This window comes from Ovis aries, chromosome 1, assembly GCF_016772045.2.
Source record: "Ovis aries strain OAR_USU_Benz2616 breed Rambouillet chromosome 1, ARS-UI_Ramb_v3.0, whole genome shotgun sequence".
NCBI classification, from domain to species: domain Eukaryota; kingdom Metazoa; phylum Chordata; class Mammalia; order Artiodactyla; family Bovidae; genus Ovis; species Ovis aries.
Window position 1 is genome coordinate 211855278 of NC_056054.1, and position 21844 is coordinate 211877121.

At 36.9% G+C, this 21844-nt stretch overlaps 1 long non-coding RNA gene across 1 annotated transcript in view; it reads left to right on the forward strand.

The window, feature by feature from the left end:
• The first annotated feature begins 343 nt into the window (after positions 1–343).
• Positions 344–21844, forward strand: part of LOC121816917 (uncharacterized) — a 45592-nt gene continuing 24091 nt past the window's right edge. Inside the window, exon 1 of the long non-coding RNA XR_006056632.2 lies at positions 344–493. This is a non-coding gene — a long non-coding RNA (uncharacterized LOC121816917). The remainder of the gene's footprint in view (positions 494–21844) is intronic.

Sequence of the window (21844 nt, forward strand, 5' to 3'; positions counted from 1 at the left end):
TTAATTGTACTTGACTATCATCAGAAAATAAAAGTTATATAATGGTCTTTTTAATTTTTTTGGCTTAGTAAGATACATTTTTTAATCCAAATACATGATTGAATTTTACTTTGTCAAATTTTCATTGAGGTACATATATGAGGTACATAGATGAAAATGCACAAATTATTAATACTGAATGGTCAGCCATTTCAGATGGCTATTCTCTTGCTCTCTGTACTTCCCCTGCTTGATGAGTGCCAGCTTCACTCACCTGATTATCCAGTCTTCTTGATTATAGGGCTCAATCAGTAACTGCCCACAGGCCTTTGCCCTCTGCTGCAGCTGCTGATTTCCCTGGAAACTGACAAGTAAACCTGACCATCACTTCCTCCTGTAAATGGTAGCTTCTTTCTCGCCCAGTAGTAAAGACTGCTGCCGTGTCTTGCTCACTGTCTGCCCCACATGGTATGGTGTTGCTCCAGGACACTTTGCGTAAGATTCCCCCTTTACAGTAAGTCATTGATGTCTCTCTCATTGTCTAGGCTCTTTCTTCTGTCTTGAGGCTGGGTAACTACAAGGCTTGAAGGGCTCCTGGGTGATATGTAACAATACAGCTCAAGGCAACAATCCAGAGGTTCCCTTTGAGCTACCTCAAATCTCCACCCTAAATGCCAGAGGTAACTATTAACCTGGCTTCTATATCATAATTTAGTTTTGCCTGACTTTGACCTTTATATTAAAAGAAGGAGACAGTATGTCTTTCTTAATGATTATTCCCTCATATTTATTATATTAGTAAGATTAATCCATGCTGTTTTATGCTATTTTAGCTTGTTCATTATTACTGTTGAAATATATAGGGTTTTGCTGTTGGAATATATCCCGGTTTATTATCCTTTCTAGCATAGATGGATGTTTGGTTTTTTCTCCAGCTTAGAATGATTACAAAAGTGATCTTCTACATAATCTTATATGCGTATTTTGGTACTCATGTGCATTCATCCTTTTAAATTAATATTTAGAAGTGAACTTTCTAGGTGACAAATGTCCAATTATAGTTGATTATCTCAAACAGCTTTACAAAATAGTTATTTTTGTTCTCATAGCACTGTTTGCGTTCCTCTTGCTCCTTATCCTCGACAATATCAATATTGTCAATCTTAATTTTAATTAGCCATTGTAGTGGTATGTAGATGTATAAAACTGTGGGCTTCATTTGCTTTTTCCTTCTTATCCATGATGTTAAGAACTTTTTCATAGTTTTATTAACTATGTGGATATACTTATGGTGGAGGATGTGTTTAAGTTTGTCCCCTAGTTTTGTACTTAATTGACAGTCTTTCTTCACTAATGGGTAAGAGTTTGTTGTTTATTCCTGGCAGAAAACATCATCAGATACAAAAACTGCAAGTAGCTTCTCTTATTTTCTGACTAGTTTCTTTATTCTCTTCTTTGTAATAGCTTTTTAATTCAAGCTTTTTATTTTGAAATAATTGTACATATCCCCATGAAGTTCTAAGAAATAATACAGTATCCCATGTACTCAGGAGAAGGCAATGGCACCCCACTCCAGTACTCTTGCCTGGAAAATCCCATGGACGGAGGAGCCTGGAAGGCTGCAGTCCATGGGGTCGCTAAGAGTCGGACAAGACTGAGCGGCTTCACTTTCACTTTCCACTTTCATGCATTGGAGAAGGACATGGCAACCCGCTCCAGTGTTCTTGCCTGGAGAATCCCAGGGACGGGGGAGCCTGATGGGTTGCCGTCTATGGGGTCGCACAGAGTTGGACACGACTGACGCGACTTAGTAGCAGTAGCAGCCGTGTACTCCATACTGTTTCCCCTTTGGTTAATGCTTTGAAGAACTATAGAATAATAACACATCTGGATATTAGCATAGATACAATCAAAATACAGAACATTTCCATTGTCACAAAGATCTTTCATGTTTTCCTTATATAGCCACACCCACTTCCCCTCCCTCTAGCCCCTCTTTAACTAAGGACAACAACTAATCTTTTCTCCATTTTTATAATTTTGTCATTTCAAGAATGTTCTGAAAGTTGGATCATACATCATGTAATATTTTGAGTTTGGCCTTTTTCGTATGGTACATTTTTCTGAATATTCATTTAGGTGCCAAGTGAGTAAAGTGAGTGAAGTCGCTCAGTCATGTCCGATTCTTTGTGACCCCATGGGCTGTAGCCTACCAGGCTCCTCTGTCCATGGGATTTTCCAGGCAATAGTACTGGAGTGGATTGCCATTTCCTTCTCCAGCGGATCTTCCCGACCCAGGGATTGAACCACATTGTAGACAGACGCTTTACCGTCTGAGCCACCAGAGAAGTCATTCAAGTGCCAATAGTTCACTTACTTTTATTGCTGAGTGGCATTTCATGGTATATTTGTACCACAGTTTTGTTTTTTAAATCATTTGCCCATTGAAAGACATCTGTGGTTGTTTTGTTTGGAGATATTGAAAACAAAGCTAGTATTTGTACCCCTCTACAGGTTTTGTTTGTTTGAGGGGATAGTAAGTACTCATTTCTCTGAGATAAATACCCAGGGTGAACTACTGCATTGTGTGTAGCTTCACATTTAGTATTTTTTAGGAAATTGCTAAATGATTTTCCAGTGTGGCTAAATATTGTTTTACATTTTGCATTCCTACAACAATGCATGAGTGATCTAGTTTATCTACATCCTTGCTAACATTGTATATTTGGTCAATATTCTCTAGTCTTTCTGATAGATATATAATAATATCTAATTATGGTTTTAATTTGCATTTCCCTAATGGCTAATAATTTTGAGCACATTTTAATGTATTTAACCTTTGTGTGCTATTAATACCTTTAGTAAAATATCTCTTCATATATTTTGCTCATTTTTAATGTGTATATATATATATATATATATATTTCACTCTTGAGTTTTGAGAATTTTTATATTTGAGATATTGGTCCTAATCAGGTATGTGGTTTGACAATGTGTTTTCCCATTCTAAAGCTACTTTCTCATCCTATTAATAGGATCTATTGCAGAGCAAAATTTTACAGTTTTGACAAGGGGCAGCTTATTAGTATTTCTACATATGAATGATGCTTTGGTACCAATTCCAAGGACTCTTTGCCTAGTCCTAAATTTTAAAGATATTCCTCCTTTTTCCCAAAAGTTTTATAGTTTTATGTTACAAATTTAAGTCCAAGGTCTTTTTGTTCAGGGAATGATATTTCTTCCCCTATGGATGTCCAGCTGCTTCAGTATCTTGTGTTGAAAAAGTGATCTTTCCTTCACTGAACTGCTTTTAACTTTGTAAAAACCATTTGAATGTTTATGGAGGTCTGTTTCTGGGTACTCTGTGTTCTCTTGATCTGTATATCTAGTTCTCTACCAATACCACAAAGTTAAGGCTTCTGCAGGGCTGGCTTCTTCCAGAGGGTCCAGGGGAGGGTGTGTCTCTCACTTCTTTCAACTTCTGGTGGCTACTAGCATTCCTTGGTTTGTGGCCGCAGTACTCCAGTCTCTGCATTTTGTCACCTTGCTCTCTGTGCTTCTGTCATCAAAATTTTCTCTATATTTATCTTGTTAAGATACTTGTGCTTACATTTAGAGACCACTTGAGTAACTCAGGAGAATCTTCCCATCTCAAGACAGTGAACTTCTTTGCAAAGTTCCACTTGTCATGTGAGTCCACTTGTCATACATGATAATATTCACAGTTTCCAGGGCTTAAAATCTGGATATCTATGAGAGTCATTATTTTATCTACCACATGGAATATGATTTGCATATTATATGATTAACTCATTTTGAGTGTGAAAGTCCATGATTTTTTGTAAATTTGAGTTGTATAACAATAATCACAATTTAATTAGAACATTTCCTTTACTCCAAGAAGAAACTGTATGCCAGTTTGCAGTTATTCTTTTTCCCTGCCTCCAGTGCCAAACACTATCAAATACTAATCTACTTCTTTCACTATAGATTTAGATATATATTTTTAAAATTTATTTTATTGAAGTATACAATGAAGTTTACAATGTTTTAATTTCTGCAGTATAGCAAAGTGATTCAGTTGTATATGTGTATTATATATTCTTTTTCATGTTCTTTTCTGTTATGGTTTATATCAGGATATTGAATAGAGTTCCCCATGCTATAAGCAGGACCTTGTTATTTACTTATTCTATATATAATAGTTTGTATCTGCTAGTACCATACTCCCAACCTATTCTACTCACCTCTCCCTTGGCGACAAGTCTGTTCTCTACATCTGTACGTCTATTCAGGTTTCATAGACAAGTTCATTTGTGTCATACTTTAGATTCCACATATAAGTGAAATTGTATGGTATTTGTCTTTCTCTTTCTGACTTGCTTCACTTAGCATGATGATCTCTATTCGCATTGATGTGGCTGCAAGTGGCATTGTTTCATTCCTTTTTACGGGTGAGTAGTGCTCCGCTCTATGTATTTACCACTTCATCTACTCATCTGTCAGTGGACATTTGGGTTGTTTCCACATCTTGTCCATTGTGACTAGTGCTGCTGTGAACATAGAGGTGCTTGTAACTTTGAATCATAGTTTTGTCTAGATATATGTCCAAGGGTGGGATTGCGGGATCATATGGTAACTCTTTTAGTTTTTTGAGGAAGCGCCATACTGTTTTCTGTAGTGGCAACACCAATGTACATTCCCGTCAACAGTGTATGAGAGTTCCCTTTCCTCCACACCCTCTCCAGCATATGTTATTTATAGACTTTTTGATGATAGCCATTCTGACTGATGTGAGGTGGTACCTCACTAGAGTTTTGATTTTCATTTCTCTACTAATTAGTGATATTGAGTATCTATCTCTTCATGCATTATTGATTATCTGCATGTCTTCTTTGGAGAAATACCTGTTTAGGTCTTCTGTCCATTTTTGATTTGGTTGCTTAATTTTTATTATTGAGTTGTGTAAGCTGTTCGTCTATTTTAGAACTGGACAAACAGCTATTTTTATATGAACATTTCATATAAATGCAATCATATCATATATGTTACCATATATGTTACCTTTACGTCTGGCTTCTTTCACTTAGCATAACATTTTGAAATTCATTCATGTTACATTATGTTTCAGTAGCCTTTCTGTTTTACTGATGAATTATATTCTCTTGTGTGGATGCATCATATTTTGTCCATTCCATTCACCATTGATAGACATTTGCATAGTTTTCATTTTTCCCATTATTTAAAATGCTCATGTGAACATTTAATGTACAAGTTTACATTGTAGTAATGTATGGTCCTCAAATCTCAGTGGGATATAGCCTCAATGGTTTATTTTTCTGTCACTTTTCACAACTGTCATGTCTAGGATGCAGCTTTGCTCCACACTATCTTTATTCTAGAATCCAGGCTGACAGAGTAAACCCTAACAAGCCCATGTTGTGGCAAAGGAATAAAAAGGAAGGGTGGACCATGAGCTGGCTCCTAAAACTTCTACTCAGAAATCACGCATTTTACTTTACATACATGTCGTTAACCAAAGTACCACAACACCTCTCCTTATATCAAAGGGGCAAGGAAATATAATCCTTCTACTAGGAAGGGGAACAAATATATAACCACAAAAGTGTGAGCCACATAAATTATCTTACCTAGCAAAATTGTAACACTAACTAAAAATTAATTCATCTCTAAATTTTCATACATACAATGATTGATGAACTATGATTCCTTCTAATAAAGGAGTGTCAAGAAGCTTTAGAAAGAATGAGGAGCATATCTATGAACTGATATATCTGAAATCACTTCATATATTGTGAAAACAAAGCAAACTGTATATTGTGAAAAGAAAATACTAAAGTATATCTACTGTACAGTACCTTTTATATAAGAAAAAAAGGAATATAAGAAATTATTCATTCATTCACTTACCTGTGCAAAAGAAATGTGAGACTGATAAGCCAGAACTAATTAGATTGATTATCTGAAGATGTAGGTGGGTATAGGTTAGAAAGTATTGAGGAAATGATAATCTTTCAATAGGGATGAAGGGAGAATGGATCTTCTATACTGGTTTATCACTCTGACATTTAGAGCCATTGAAATGGTTCACACTTCACAATAATAAATATTCTAAGTCAACTAGGAGGTGGGAGAAACCTAAAGTGCGCTACAAAGAAGAGCATGTCAGTTTATTTGTATCATAAATGAGTAACATAAGCAAAACTAAGTAGGTGGGAAGAAAACAATTAAACTAACTTTGGAAAACAGAATTTCAGCCGTACAGTGTAAAGCTAAATACAAGGGTACTATAAAAAAATATGCTCTAGTTAGTAACCCCCAACCATAGGGGATGTGGAATAGCAATTCTGAAACTACTTCATGACTTAAAAAGATTAAGTAAATCCATTTTGAACAATGAGGGGTAAATTTTTCACTATGGGGGAAATAAGTGACACATATTGAAAGGGAGAATGCTAAAATAAAACCTGGAGAATTAAATCAGAAACAGAGGTGTCGGTATGAACTCATGGCTGTATACATATATAAAGACATATGATATAGAAATAAATGATAAGCTTCCTAACTCTCTCCATTGACAGGGCCTTCAAGTAATGTGTACAACTAACAACCAGATTTTGGTTTCTAAATATCATTTATTAATAAAAGGAAGAAGGGATCATTGGAAAAATGACTGATTCCAGAGTTGAAGCAGGGAAAATACATGAGTTTGAAATATGTTGTGATTCCAAAAAGTGAGTAAGTGCTCAAGAAAGGATTGAGGCATGTTGGGATAACCTGAAGGAGCCAATAGCCAAAAATGGAACAGTTTGATCAGCAGTGTAGATATATTATTTCATTAATATAATATTTCATTGTATTCTGTTCAGTTCAGTTGCTCAGTCATGTCTGACTCTTTGAGACCCCATGGACTGTAACACGCCAGACCTTCCTGTCCATCACCAATTCCCGGAGTTTACCCAAACTCATGTCCATTGAGTCAGTGATGCCATCCAGCCTTCTCATCCTCTGTTGTCCCCTTCTCTTCCCATCTTCAATCTTTCCCAGCATCAGATAAGTCAGCTCTTTGCATCAGGTGGCCAAAGTATTGGAGTTTCAGCTTCAACATCAGTCCTTTCGATGAACACCCAGGAATGATCTCCTTTAGGATGGACTGGTTGGATCTCCTTGCAGTCCACGGGACTCTCAAGAGTCTTCTCCAACACCACAGTTCAAAAGCATCATTGTATTCCATAGAATGTATTCTATATGCTATTTATTTTATATATTATGTGCATTCTATATACTTATATCCTTCAGATATAAATAATTGACTAAATAAATGTGAGAATTAGAGGCAAGAATCATTGAAAGATCATGCTAAAGTTAGTGGGCAAAATTATGATAGGATATGGGATCTATGCTTAGACTCAAAATATCCCCACACATGGTTCTTTCTGCAAGGATGGAAATAACAATTCTATAGTGGAGAAATCTGGTAGACACTAGTTAAAACAAGAAATTAAAGTCAGTGTCACAACTAGTAAGTGATGTTGATATCATATACCCCCTCATATGATGGCCTGAAAAGGGTGCAACTTCATTCATATGGTATTTTTGGCAAAAATACATAACCTTAATCTAATCCTTAGAAAACACCAGACAGATTCAAATTCAGAGACCTTGTACAAAATAAATGTCCAGTAGCATCAAAGGTGTATAAGACAAACAAGCAAACTGAGGCAGACCATAGGAGACTAACAGGACATGACAGCTAAAGGCAAGGTGGGATGCTGCATTGGAGCCTCTTCACATTCTTGGTATGTGCTCCCACAGGGCTGAACCTGACTGAAGAAGTACTCTGACAAGCCTCCTTCTAAGATTTAAGACCGGGAAACTCTGGTGTACTTCGAATACCATGTTCCTTCATTCATTTACTCTCTCACCCGCCTCAATGAACATTTCACTTTATTCTCTCCTCATCTAAACTACTCTACTTCCTCTTTCTCTTTATTCTCATTTTATCATCTTGTCCCAGCTGGTTCAAGTGGTAAAGAACCCACCTTCCAGTGCAAGAGATGTAAGTGACTCAGGTTTGATCCTTGGGTCGGGAAGATTCCCTAGAGGAGGGCGTGGCAACCCACTCCAGTATTCTTACCTGGAGAATCCCTTGAACAGAGGAGCCTGGTGGGCGACAGTCCATAGGGCTGCAAAGAGTCAGACTTGACTGAAGCGACTTAGCACACTAGGAAAACAAAGTAACCAGAAAGAAACTCCCAGTGTTTCACCTTGGCACCTGCTATCATCTGGTCTCATACAGTGGCTGCTTTTTTGTTACTAAAGTTGGACTGATTATGATCCCATTTAATGCCAAATGTTTCTCTCATAGTATAAAATTCATTTCTTCTTCCCTCTCTAGTGCATCATTACAGCTTTTCCATTTCATTCCTGTATCATCGTTTTCTCTCTCCGCTGCATCCTTGTTACAAGACATTGTCTTGCTAATTTGCCTTAAAAAAATCATGTTGACACAGTCACTCGTCTATTTTTCTGCTCCACTTTACAGCTAAATCCTTTGAAAGTGTTGTCAATATTTTTCCTTTCCTCTGCCCATTGTCCATTGAATCCACTCCAATATTGATTTTGCACCTAACACTCCATTAAACTTCTTGTCATGTCAGCAGTAACCTCTACATTGCTAAATCCAATACTCAATTAATAGCTATTGTAATACTTGACCTGTTAGAAATCAAGTCAATTTACCTTCACCCTTAAGAACTTTTTTCTTTTTTTGGACTGGCTTCCTAAAACTACGAAATTATGGTTTTCATCCAGTATTACTCCTGAAGTCAAACTTTGGGGTGCCCTATATTCAATCCTTCAGGCTCTTCTTTTCTATATTTACATCTCTCTATAGATGTTCTCATTCAGCTGTATGTACTTAAATATTATCCATATGCTAATAATTCCCAAAGATATATCTCTGGCCAGGACCTTTCCTTTGAATTTCAGTCCAGTATATCACTGACTGCCTATCTAATATTTTAGATATCAAATAGATATCTGAAATCTAGCATGTCCATTATCTTACTCCTCCAAGCCCACTTTATCTAACGCCATTATGATTCCAGTTATTATCAGCTTCATATTTCCAGTTAGACAAGTCGAAAAACTTGAAGTCATGTTTGAATCTTCTCTTTTTCTCGCACCCCAATTCCTACTCATCAGCAAATCATGTTTGATTTTACCATTTTTTACCGCCTACTATTCTAGTGGAAATTACCAGAACTTACATTATGCCAAGAGTCTCCTGATTTTCCTGAGCCTGCCTTTCATACCTACCACCTGTTTCTACACTGTACAGAAATCATTTCTTTTTAAGTTATAAGTTAGATTGTATCACTTTTAATTAAATCTTTCAATAGTTTTAGATTTCATTTAGAAAAAAATCAGAAATCATCAAATGGCATAAAAACCATATATATTCTCAACTTACTATCTCTTTGACTTCATCAGCTACTGTACTCTCTTTGATCTCATTAGCCTTCTTGCTGTTCCTTGAATGTATCAGGCACAGGTCTTAAGACTAACTGCTTATTACTTTTCAAAAGGATTTCTCCCATGTATCTTCATGACTCCTTTCATCACCTTCCTAAAAAACTTATCAGAGATATGGCCATTCCATTTTAATTTTCAGCCCTTCTAACACAGTGCTTTGTGCTCCTTAAACTAACAATATATGTTCTAACAAAAAAAATATTGTATTTTACATGTTTATTGAAAGTCCTTCCTTTACCTGCAATAGAATGTAAGATTAATGAGGATTGTTTATGTATTCCCTATTGTCTCTCTACCACGTAAAATAGTACACAGTAGGTACTCAGTAAATATTTAATCACTGCATAAATGAAAAATCTCAGTTTCAACATCAGTAACATAGAATGATTTATGCCTGAGCTTTCTTTCCAGATAAAACAATGTTCTTTTTAAGATAAAAAACATTGAACAAATGAGTGATAGTGGTATATTCTTCAACAGCTATGAATGTAATTTTCTGAAATAGCTTATTCATTGTTTTCTCTTTAGACCAAAAATATGTCTCATGGAGGTGGATGACATAATGCAAAAGACTAAAATTAATAGTTCATTCTTTAAAGACTTTTCCAAACACTATTCACTTTCAAATATTGAAAATCATATTTTAATTGAGCTTATATGAAATGAAGTTATCCTTCAAGAGAAGAATATGGCCAGTAAGAATTTCATTCCAAATAAGACCATGTTTGCTGGTTCTAGGGGTTATGATGTATACCTAAGCCCTACGTTAGGATGTGCGTTCATGTGTGAAAGTGTCATTAGTCGCTCAGTTGTGTCTGACTCTTTGCGAGTCCACAGACTGTAACCCCTCAGGCACCTCTGTCAATGAAATTCTCCAGGCAAGAATACTGGAGTGGGTTGCCAGGCCCTCCTCTAGGGGAATCTTCCTGACCCAGGGATCGAACTTGGGTCTCCTGCATTGTAGGCACACGCTTTACCATCTGAACCACCTGGGAAGCCCAGGTTAGGGTACAGCTTTCAGCTAACCTAAAAGCCTAGGATGTGGCTTTTGAAAACCACAATTCAAACCAACCACTAATGATCAAAGTAGACATTCTTTTTTCAAAATCACTTTATTACTTTGCACCTTCTCTTTTCTTGTTTCTACTTTTATGTGTATATATCAAGACCAAACAGACCTACTCATAGTATTTCTTACCTTCAAAATTACTTTAAGATAGATAAATATCCAAAGCCATGTAGTTTTCTCTTTAGTAAAAAAAGGGAAAGCTTTTAGTCCATGAAGATTTATATTTTTTGATAGTGTTAGAATACAATTTTGTATTGCTAGTAGTAGCTTACCAATTATTTTCGTAAAGACTTTAAAGATTTCCCAAACTACAGCAAATGCACTTAGGCTACAGAGACATCAAAATGTATAGAAGAGCCAAGTGCTGGCTGTAGGCAAACCTCAATTTAGTAAGTGAAAACGAGCATTGTGACAACGGATGTACCGAAGAGGATGAAAGAGTAGTCACTAAGTAGCACAGCTTTAATGAACTGGCCCAGAATATAAAAAGATAATTAGACTCGCAATTAGAGAACAGTAATTCATACCTGAAATTACCTGGAGTTTTTGGTTGAATTGATGCAATGCTTGAAATGCAATCCAACGTTCACTGTCGTTGTGAGCAAGATAAGACCTAAAACTTATCTTCCCTCAGAAGCAGCGCTGCCTATGAAAAGTACCCTGTGTAAGAGCTCATTTTTAAAAACAAAAATTTTAGTTCCCAGATATTAGCAGTTGAGCCAACAGTAGAAATTGGCCGGTTCCTTCTACCCTGAAAATATCAATACTTTCTGCTATGGGGTATCTTAAATATCCAATGAGACAGCTTAAAAGTGCACCAAAGTTAAAAATATCCATTTTCGTAAGGCAAAGTCATTTAGTAGACATCGTAAGTAGTATAATGAATTAGAGAAATCCAGGCTGTTCCCACTGAAATCACTTGAGCCTAACATGAAGTTCACTCAGATACCAAATCATTCCTAGGAGCTCAGAGAAAAATCTCACAGAATGTGCAGGCTGTTTGGGGCAACAAAATTACAATTAGCAATTAATGGATAGAGGTGATCTCATTTTCACACCTGAGGTAAAACCACCAAAGAATTAGATTTTGCTTTTTACATGTTCTTCACACCCAGCTGATTTTTTGTGTCTTATCTCCTATTTCTATTCCTTGTTTCATTCTGCTAAATGCATGATACCATCATTAAGCCAACATCTCCTGAGTTCCAACTATGTGCCAGGTACACAGATCAGTAAATTACGAAACATGTGTTTTCACAGGGATCTTTACTAACTCCATGTATCTATGACTATGAGGCACTTCACACTGTTCATTGCTTATGATGATTAATACACTCAATGCTCAAAACAACTGATGGGTGCAGGTATTTGATCATCATTTTATAAATAAGAAAACATCACATCAGACAGTGTAGAGCTGGCTTTAAGCCCAGGCTTCCTGACGCAACGACAAGCCCCTCACTGACCAAGTTACCACACTCTTTCAACATGGACCTTCTACGTTCCCCACCTTCAGAGCTACTCCATGTTGCTTAGTTTATCCACAAGGCTTCACTCTTGTCCTTGATGATGAGCTGATGGTGAGTTCCAGCATTGAACCTGTTTTCTCTCTACAATAGTCTCTATTTGTTTCAACTATACAGATCACTTTCTAAAGCTGTTGAAAATCTTCAGTCTCTGCTTGAGAATACAGGAATCACTAACAGAGGTTAGGATCCTTCAAGGAGGCAGCAAGAGGAAGGAAGGGAAGTATGACCTTTAAGTGAGAAAGAAACAGCAGAGACAGGTAGGGGTGAGAAACATGACTCAAAGGCTGGGGCAGGATAGAGAAAAGATGTTTTTAGTAATAATTTGCAGGTGTTCCATTGTATCTCAAGCAGATGTGGATTATAAACAGGAGAAGGATAAAGTCAGATTTTTTTTTTTTAAGAAAAAAACAATGACTGCATCCTGTTTGTACTCGTCTTCAGTATGTGCTTCAGAGTGGATGCAGAATGTTATTAAATCCAAGAAAAAAATAAATATGAATTTATCTACTTGGGGTATTGCTCAGTAGAGCCAGAAATCCAAACCTGTATATGTTATAGGACTCTGTCACAGGCTCTGAAGGGCGTGATGAAATACATTTCTGATGGTCTCAGTTTTTTTCTGAACAACTGTGTGTGAGGCAGTGACCATGTTGATTTCTTAGATTGTACAACTGTTTCTGCAAGGCAAAGAGAATCAGGAAGAAGAATGATTCTCCCATTTAAGTCTTACTGGAGAATATTTTGGCATGTAAAGAGAATTAAAAAAAAATATGCTATAGGGGCTAAAGTTTAAGAGCCATGGGCTTTTAAAAAAGATATTTTATTGAAGTATCATTGATTTATTAGGTTGGTGCAAACGTAATTGCAGTTTCAGGCCATGAATTTTAAATCATTATAACTAGGCTCAAACACATCTTTATTAAGCAAAACAGGAACCATCACAATCAACAAAATTTTGCCAACAATAAATAAATGTATTTATTCCTGTAGCATAAAAATCTGTGGATGAACTCTTGGAAAGCATTTTCTGCCTCCTGCTTGTTGTGGAAGCATTTTCACTGCAAAAAGTTGTTGAGATGCTTGAAGAAGTAGTAATGAGTTGGCAAGAGGCCAGGTGGATATAGCAGATGAGGCAAAAGTTTATAGGCCCACTCATTCAACGTTTGAAACATTAGTTATGCGATGGGCATTTGGGTGTTGTCACGGAAAAAAAATTGGGCCCATTCTGTTAATACCAGCTGCAGGCATCACAGTTTTTGGTTCGTCTCATCCATTTGCTTAGCATACATTTCAGGTGTAATGGTTTCACTGAAATTCAGAGAGTTGTAGTGGATCAGACTGGCAGCAGACCACCAAACAGTGACCATGATCTTTTTTTGTGCAAGTTTGGCTTTGGAAAATGCTTGAAGCTTCTTTTTGCTCCAATCACTGAGCTGGTCATCGCCAGTTGTCATATAAAATTCACTTTTCATGGCACACCACAATCTGATTGAGAAATGGTCTGTTGTCATCGCATACAATAAGAAAAGATGATACTTCAAAACACCAATTTTTCTTTTATTTTCTGGTCATCCCATGAGGCACCCATTTATCAAGCTTTTTCACCTTTCCAATTTGCTTCAAATGCCGACATTTGAAGCAAATGGTTGACATTGAGCTCTTTGCCAACTTCTCATGTAGCTATAAGAAGATCAGTTTTGATGATGGCTCTCAATTTTCACTGTCAAATTCTGATGGCTGGTCACTACACTCCTCATCTTCAAGGCTCTCATCTCCTTTGCAAAACTTCCTGAACCACCAAGTTCCTTATGTTCCTTAGCAGTTCCTGAGCCAAATGTGTTGATGTTGCGAGTTGTCTCCACTATTTTACGGCTGGTTTTGAACTCGAATAAATATGCTTTTTGTCTAACATCATTTCCATAGTCTAAAGTAAATATAAAATATCCAAGCAACTAATAGTCATTAGCAGCAATACATAAAATGAGAATGCATATTAAAATGATATATAAAAAAATAAAAAAAAATAAAATGATATATAGCATAATCACATTTATTTAAGAATGTATCCCAATATCCAGTGGCAAAGTTCAACAATGCAAAAGCACAATTACTTTTGCACCAATGTAACGCAATGCTGTGTTAATTTTTGCTGTATAACAAAATGATTTAGTTGTACATATCTATGTATATATATAGATATATAGATTCTTTTTCAAATTCTTTTTTATTATATTTTATCACAAGATGTTGAATATATTCCCAGTGCAATATAGTAAGACCTTGTTGTTTATGCATTCTATATGTAATAGTTTATATAAGAACTTTTTTAAAAAATCTTTTTTTAATTTATTTTTGATTGGGGGGAAATTGCTTTACAATGTTGTGTTGGTTTCTGCCATACAACAATGCAGCTCAGCCATAATTATACATATATCACCTCCCTCTTGAACCTCCCTCCCCTCTTCTCACCCTATCCCTTTAGGTCATCACAGAGCACTAGGCTGGGCTCCCTGTGTTTAAAAGCAACTTCTCGCCAGCTATCACTTTTACACATGATAGTGTACGTATGTCAATGCTACTTTCTCCATTTGTCCCACTCTCTTCTTCTGCCAATGTGTCCACAAGTCCATTCTCTATATCTAAGTCTCCATACCTTCCATGGAAATAGGTTCATGAGTACCATTTTCCTGGATTCCATGTATATGAATTAATATATGATATTTTCCTCTTTCTGACTTACATTACTCTGCATAACAGAGAGCCATACAATTTTGAGCAGACCTAACTATTCTGAATTTGTATTTTAGTAATAAATTGAAAACCTGGCTAAGGATGCAAGCTTTTGAATTGGAATATGGATTCAAACCCAGTCTCTGCTGCTTACTAGATGAGTCCTCTCAGTTACACAGTTGACCTGTGAAAGCCTTGCCTACACCATCCATAAAATAAACACAACATTCCCTACTAGAATAAATAGAACAATGATGGTAAAGCATCAGAAAGAGTCCCTAACTCACAGCAGACAATCAATAGTAGCTTTTTAAATTGTATGTTGTAATGGCAGGAATCTGTATAAACTTTTAAAGTCCGAGTTAAAAGGAAGAGAACAGAGGAATAAAAGATCTCAATTTAGAATTCCAAAGCCTCTCAGAATGTCTTCAGTGAAGACTAGGTTTCTTTTCCCTGGAGTTTGAGGAGCCACATGAGACCTGCGGCAGACTGGACCTCAGCAACACCATGTCAGGATGGGTTCAACTCCATGACACATACGAGATCAACGTTGGCTCCCTCAGGGCATGTACCCACCTCAGGGACATTTGCGAGGCATCTGGAATTTTTGATGTCACCAAACTGAGCTAGACACACACACACAACACTCCATGGGGAAAAAAGTAAAACTTTGCTTTTGACAAGGAAAGTGGAATGATGTTAAATCGTTGCTAGTTCCACTTAAGTTAAGACACAACCCTCGCAGCCCCCAGTTCTCTAAACTATAAAACCTTCAACCTCTGCCAACAATGCTTATAAACTGTGACTCATCTCACAGCACCCATTAGCAATCTTCAGTGCTAAATTGGTACTTTCAACGTGATAAGTGCCTTTCTAACCCGTAAAAGAGCATCCATTTTCTTTTCCACTCAGAAGTGAACTGGAGGTATTTTTATTGTTTGCTGAGTTTTCATGTGTTACTGAACTACTGGAGAATCCCCTGTAAAGTACTCTGCCTGCAACTTCTTGTTAACAGTGTGTGAGGAAACAGTCTTAACACTTGAATCTTCATTCCCACAGCAAGGCAAATAATCATTATTTTAAGTCATTTCAACTCCATCCAAAGAATGTAAAGGTATCACAGACTTTATTGCAGTAGTTCCCCCTTTTCCACGGGGAATACGGTCCAAGATTAACAGCAAAACTGATGATAAAAACAGAGCAGTTACAACAATAAACTATAGTAAGAATGATATGAATGTTACCTTTCTTTCTCTCAAAATATTATTATAGGGTTGCACTCACTTTTCTTTTTTTTGTGAGATGCCTGCATGGTGAGATGAAATCAAGTGAATGACATAGGCATTGGGATGCAGTGTTAGGCTACTGTTGACCGTCTGATCGTACATCTGAAGGGGGATCATCTGCTTGGGGTGGTTCTGGATCACCCAGCATGATGATGTTGATGGTTGGATGTCAGTAACAGAGGATGTTGAAGGCTGGGGATTCCAGGCAGAATGGAATGACACAGTGGGAGATTTCATCACTCTACTCAGAATGGTGGTGTACACAATTTAACATTTATGATTGGTTTATTTCTAGAATTTTCCATTTAATATTTTCAGACTGTAGTTGATTGCAGGCAACTGAAGCCACATGAAGAGAAACTGGGTATATATGTATAGGATCTGATAGGTGATCATCTTCAAAGTGAGAAATGGGTTTTTTTGTTGTTCAGCCAGTAAGTTGTCTCTGACTCTTTGTGAATGGGTTTATTGGAGACCAAAAATTTCTTGACACTGATTCATGCAATAAAATAGAGTTGTTCCTTTAAGAGCATAGTAACTTGCTGTTGGTACTTGCAGTTTAATATCAGTACTCTTCTATAAATAAAATTGCAATGTTTTTATAATAATTTACCAAAAAATTATCAGGTAAGAAGGAAAGATAGTATAAGTTCAATGGCAACTAAGGTTGTAAGGGGACGTTTTATCATCAGTATTGGAATAAGAGAGAAAGAAAATGGTGAGCAAGAGGCCCAGCAATAATACAAAAGTTGTATGCTTTCAGGAATGTGGACAAGAGACACAGAAAATTATTTGTGTGCTTAAGCAAGTCATCAGACCTGTGGAAGAAAGTAATATGTAGTCTGCAAATAAAAAAGAGTTGGCAAAGAAAGATAACAAGTCTAGCATATATGTATATAGTAATGCTGCCAAGTTGCTTCAGTCGTGTCCGACTCTGTGCGACCCCATAGATGGCAGCCCACCACTTTTCTGCAAGCTTCAAGATTAAGAAATAAAAAGACATTTTCCTTGCTGAAATTACTGTATAAATTATCATCATCACATCATGTAGTTGCCCAGTCATGTCCAACTTTTTGCAACCCCATGGTCTGCCAGGCTCCCCTATCCATGGGATTCTCCAGGCAAAAATACTGGAGTGGGTTGCCAGTTCCTTCTCCAGGGGAGCGATCTTCCCGGCCCAGGGATCAAACCCTGGTCTCCCACATTGAAATCAGATTCTCTACCATCTGAGCCACCAGGGATTATAGTGGTTGTTTACTGAGCATACATTACTTGCTTCCCTGATAGCTCAGTGGTAAAGAATCTGCTTGCCAAAGTAGGAGACATTGGTTAGATCTTTGGGTCCAGAAGATCCCTGGAGAAGGAAATGGCAACCTACTCCATTATTCTTGCTTAGGAAATCTCATGGACAGAGAAGCCTTGTGGGCTGTAGTCTCAAAGAGTCAGACACAACTAAGCAACTGAACACACACACACATTCATAGGACAGACTGAAATAAAGAGGTTAAGACACGCTAAAAGCATGCAGTTTGCAAGGGCCTGAAATCAAATTAATGTCTGTTTGACTTTGGATCACTCAGTTCTTCAACATGTGTGGCTGGAGGGAATTTGTGTGTGTAATTGGGGGAGTTATTTACATGTTAAATATTATGTTATTACTTCCATATCTTTCTACTTATTCCTGCTGCTGCTGCTACTAAGTCGCTTCAGTTGTGTCTGACTCTGTGCGACCCCATAGACGGCAGCCCATCAGGCTCCCCCGTCCCTGGGATTCTCCAGGCAAGAACACTGGAGTAGGTTGCCATTTCCTTCTCCAATGCATCAAAGTGAAAAGTGAAAGTGAAGTCTCTCAGTCGTGTCCAACTCTTAGCGACCCCATGGACTACAGCCCACCAGGCTCCTCAGTCCATGGGATTTTCCAGGCAAGAGTACTGGAATGGGGTGCCATTGCTTTCTCCACTACTTATTCCTAAGTTAACTCATATATTTATTACCTTAGCTCCATTTTGGAGAAAGACTGAGTTAAAAATAGTTCAATGTAGATAATATCAAGATAAATGATAAAAAGATAAAACATTAAATCATTCCAGATAAGCTGTAGTTTCCTTAAAATCATTTCCTACTCCTTTGTCTATTTCTATAATAGGTAGACTAGTATAAAATGCAAAAGATAGCTTCCATAAACCTTCATTAAATGTATTATACTAGTCATTCTTATTAAATTTCCAAAGGCTTCCATATATAGAACTGATAAAATCAATCTCCAGTGATTACCTAAATAAATAATAATAAGACTCAGGGAGAAGATTGAAAAATAATGAAAACATGATAAAATAAACCTGTATGATGCATTAATAATAATTGTTAGCATTTATTGACCTTTACTTTGTGCCTGGCATTATTCTAAGAATTTTACACTGATTAACCCCTTTAAATCTATGTTACAATCATGTAAGAATAAAGAAAACCATTATTATGGTTGAATTATCAATTACTATGTTCAATTACCAATATTCAACTTTTTTTTCAATAAACTTTTATTTTTGAATAGTCTTAGAGTTACAGAAAAATAGAAAATGAGTACAGATTTCTCCCATATCTCACACCAAATTTGTCTTAATACTAACATTTTACTTCAGTATGTGTATTAGTCAGGGTTCTCCAGGGAAACAGATCAATAGGGTACATATATACATGCAATATATGTATCTATATGTTTATGTATTTATCTATTATGAAGAATTGGCTTGTGTGATTCTGAAGACGGAGGAGTCCCATCAACTGCCATCTGCAAGCTCGAGACCCAGAAGAGCTACTGGTGCAAATTCCAATCTAAGTGCAGGAAAAGAGCCATATCCTACTTCAAAAACAATTGGGTAGAGAGCAAATTCTCTCTTACTCTGCCTTTTATTTTACTCAGACCTCTGAGAATTGGATGGGGCCCACTGGTGTTGGGAAGGACCATCTGCTTTACTCACTATTGATTTGTATGTAAATCTCATCCAGAAACAACCTCACCAACATACACAGAATAGCATTTAACCAAATTTCTAGACACCTTGTGTTCCAGTCAAGTTGACACATAAAATTAACCATCACAGAAATTTTACATGTAAGTCAGCAGGTCATAGTAGTTACATCACATAAATGTTACGTTTTTCACATTCAATGAACCAACACTGATATATTAATAATATTGTCATGTTGGAGAAGACTCTTGAGAGTCCCCTGGACTGCAAGGAGATCAAACAAGTCAATCCTAAAGGAAACCAGTCCTGAATACTAATTGGAAGGACTGATGCTGAAGCTGAAGCTCCAGTACTTTGGCTGCCTGACACGAAGGACTCTTTGGAAAAGACCCTGATGCTGGAAATACTGAAGGCAGGAGGAGAAGGGGACGATGGAGGATGAGATGGTTGTATGGATCTCTAACTCAATGGACATGAGTTTGAGCAAGCTCCAGGGGTTGGTGAAGGACAGGGCAGCCTGGCATGCTGCAGTCCATGGGGTCGCAAAGAGTCGGACATGACTGAATGACTGAAATAACTGAAAGTTTATACTTGACTCAGATTTTCCTAGTTTTACCTAGTGTTCTTTTTCAATTCCAAAATCCAATCCAGGATACCACATTACATTACTTACTATATCTCCTTAGGTTTCCCTCGGCTTCAACAGTATCTCTGACTTACCTCATTTTTAATGAACTTGACAATTTTGAGGAGTACTGGTCAGGTGTTCTATTTTATACCCTACTCTTGGAATTTTTTTCATACTTTTTTCATTACTAAACTGAGATTATGGTTTGTTGAGAGGAAGATCACAGAATTAAAGTGTCATTCATTCATCATATGAAAGGTACAATATATTAAAATGACTTACCACTGTTGATCACCTGGCTGAGATAGAGTGTTTTCAGGTTTCTTTTTGAAGAAAATTTGCAAGTCAACAGGTCATAGTAGTTACATAAAGTATTTGAGATTCTTCTACATGAAAGAGTTGCCTATTCTCCACCATTCATTTATTAATCCAATCATTTATTTATGTCACTTATGGACTAATGTTATTATTTATCTTGTTTCATCACTAAGTTGTGTTTGACTCTTTGCAACCCCAAGGACTGTAGCATGCCAGGCTTCCCTGTCCTTTACCATCTCCTGTATTTTGCTCAAACTCATGTCCATTGAGTCAGGGATGCCATTCAAACATCTCATCCTCTGTTGCCCACTTCTCCTGTCTTTCCTAGCATGAGTCTTTTCCAGTGAGTCAGCTCTTTACATCAGGTGGCCAAAGTACTGGAACTTTAGTTTCAGTATTGATCCTTCCAATGAATATTCAGAGTTGATTTCCTTTATAATTGACTGGTTTGATCTCCTTGCTGTCCAAAGGACTCTCAAGAGCAGCAGCATAATTCAAAAGCATCAATTCTTTAGCACTCAGCCTTCTTTATGGTCCAGCTCTCACATCTGTACATGACTACTGGAAAAACTATAGCTTTGACTAGCTGGATCTTTGTTGGCAAAGTGATGTCTCTGCTTTTTAATACACTGTCTAGGTTTGCCATAACTTTATATTTACTTTATACTTTATGTTAAAACCTAATCCTACTTTATTTTGTTACTCAAATTGTTCTAGCTCTGGGAATTTGGAGCTCTTCTTTAAGTTGACTCCTCTGTACTTTACCTGGAAGGAAAACCTATAAAAGTATAGCCTTCTCCTGTGACTGGTGATCCTAGGAGTTTCTCAGTTCTCATACTAGTGCATACGCAGCCACTAATTCATCCACAGTATCATTTAAGTGTTCCTCTCAGTTGTTTGCCTCAATGACTTTTGCTCCAGGTAAGCAGCTCTGATTTCTGGCTCTCCAGATGAATCTGTCTCTCCAAATTTTAGTACAGTGGTTTGCCCTGCAACTTTAGATCCATGATGGATACAAGAAAAGTAATCACTTTTCACTCTGTTTAACTTTTTTCTAGTTGTGAGGACAGGCATGTGGACTCAGCTCTTTACATGTCAAAGTTGAAACAGGAAGGCATGGACTACCTTTGACCTCATATTATCACCCCCTTTTTATAGGTGGTGAAATTAAAGAGCTTACATAACTTGCCCAAGGTCATGCTCTGAGAATTACTGAGTCAAAGGCATGATCTTAACCACTATGGTGTACTCTCTATATATTACATAAAACTATTAAAGATATGAATAAAATCATGTTGGAAAAACATATGGGAGTATTTATCTTTAGGAATTAACTCTATAAACAACAGCCTTATGAATGAGGTAACATGAGTTACTCCAGAAAATGAGGAATTTGCCAGACATGGACGGTGGGGCCTTCTAGGCAAAGGAACAACAGGTATAAAGGCATAGAGACATTGAAAAGAATGTCATCTGTTCAGATTCAGTTACGGAAGTAGAGGATATATGTTCAGGACACTGATAAATCTGGGGACAGGTCTTGCCCTTGTGAAGGACAGTACTCAGGGCTGTGCATGGAATTTATAACTGACAAAAAATGAAGTCTTTTAAAATGAAGGATTCACTAGAAAGATGGCCCATAGGAGGTAAGAGATAGTAGCAGGAATTTACTTAGGAGACTTTAACTGAATCAAGAATAAAACACAAGGGATGTGTGTTTACATACTTGATAGCTTATATGCGATGCTTGATTACTTGTAGATAAAACAAAAATAGCA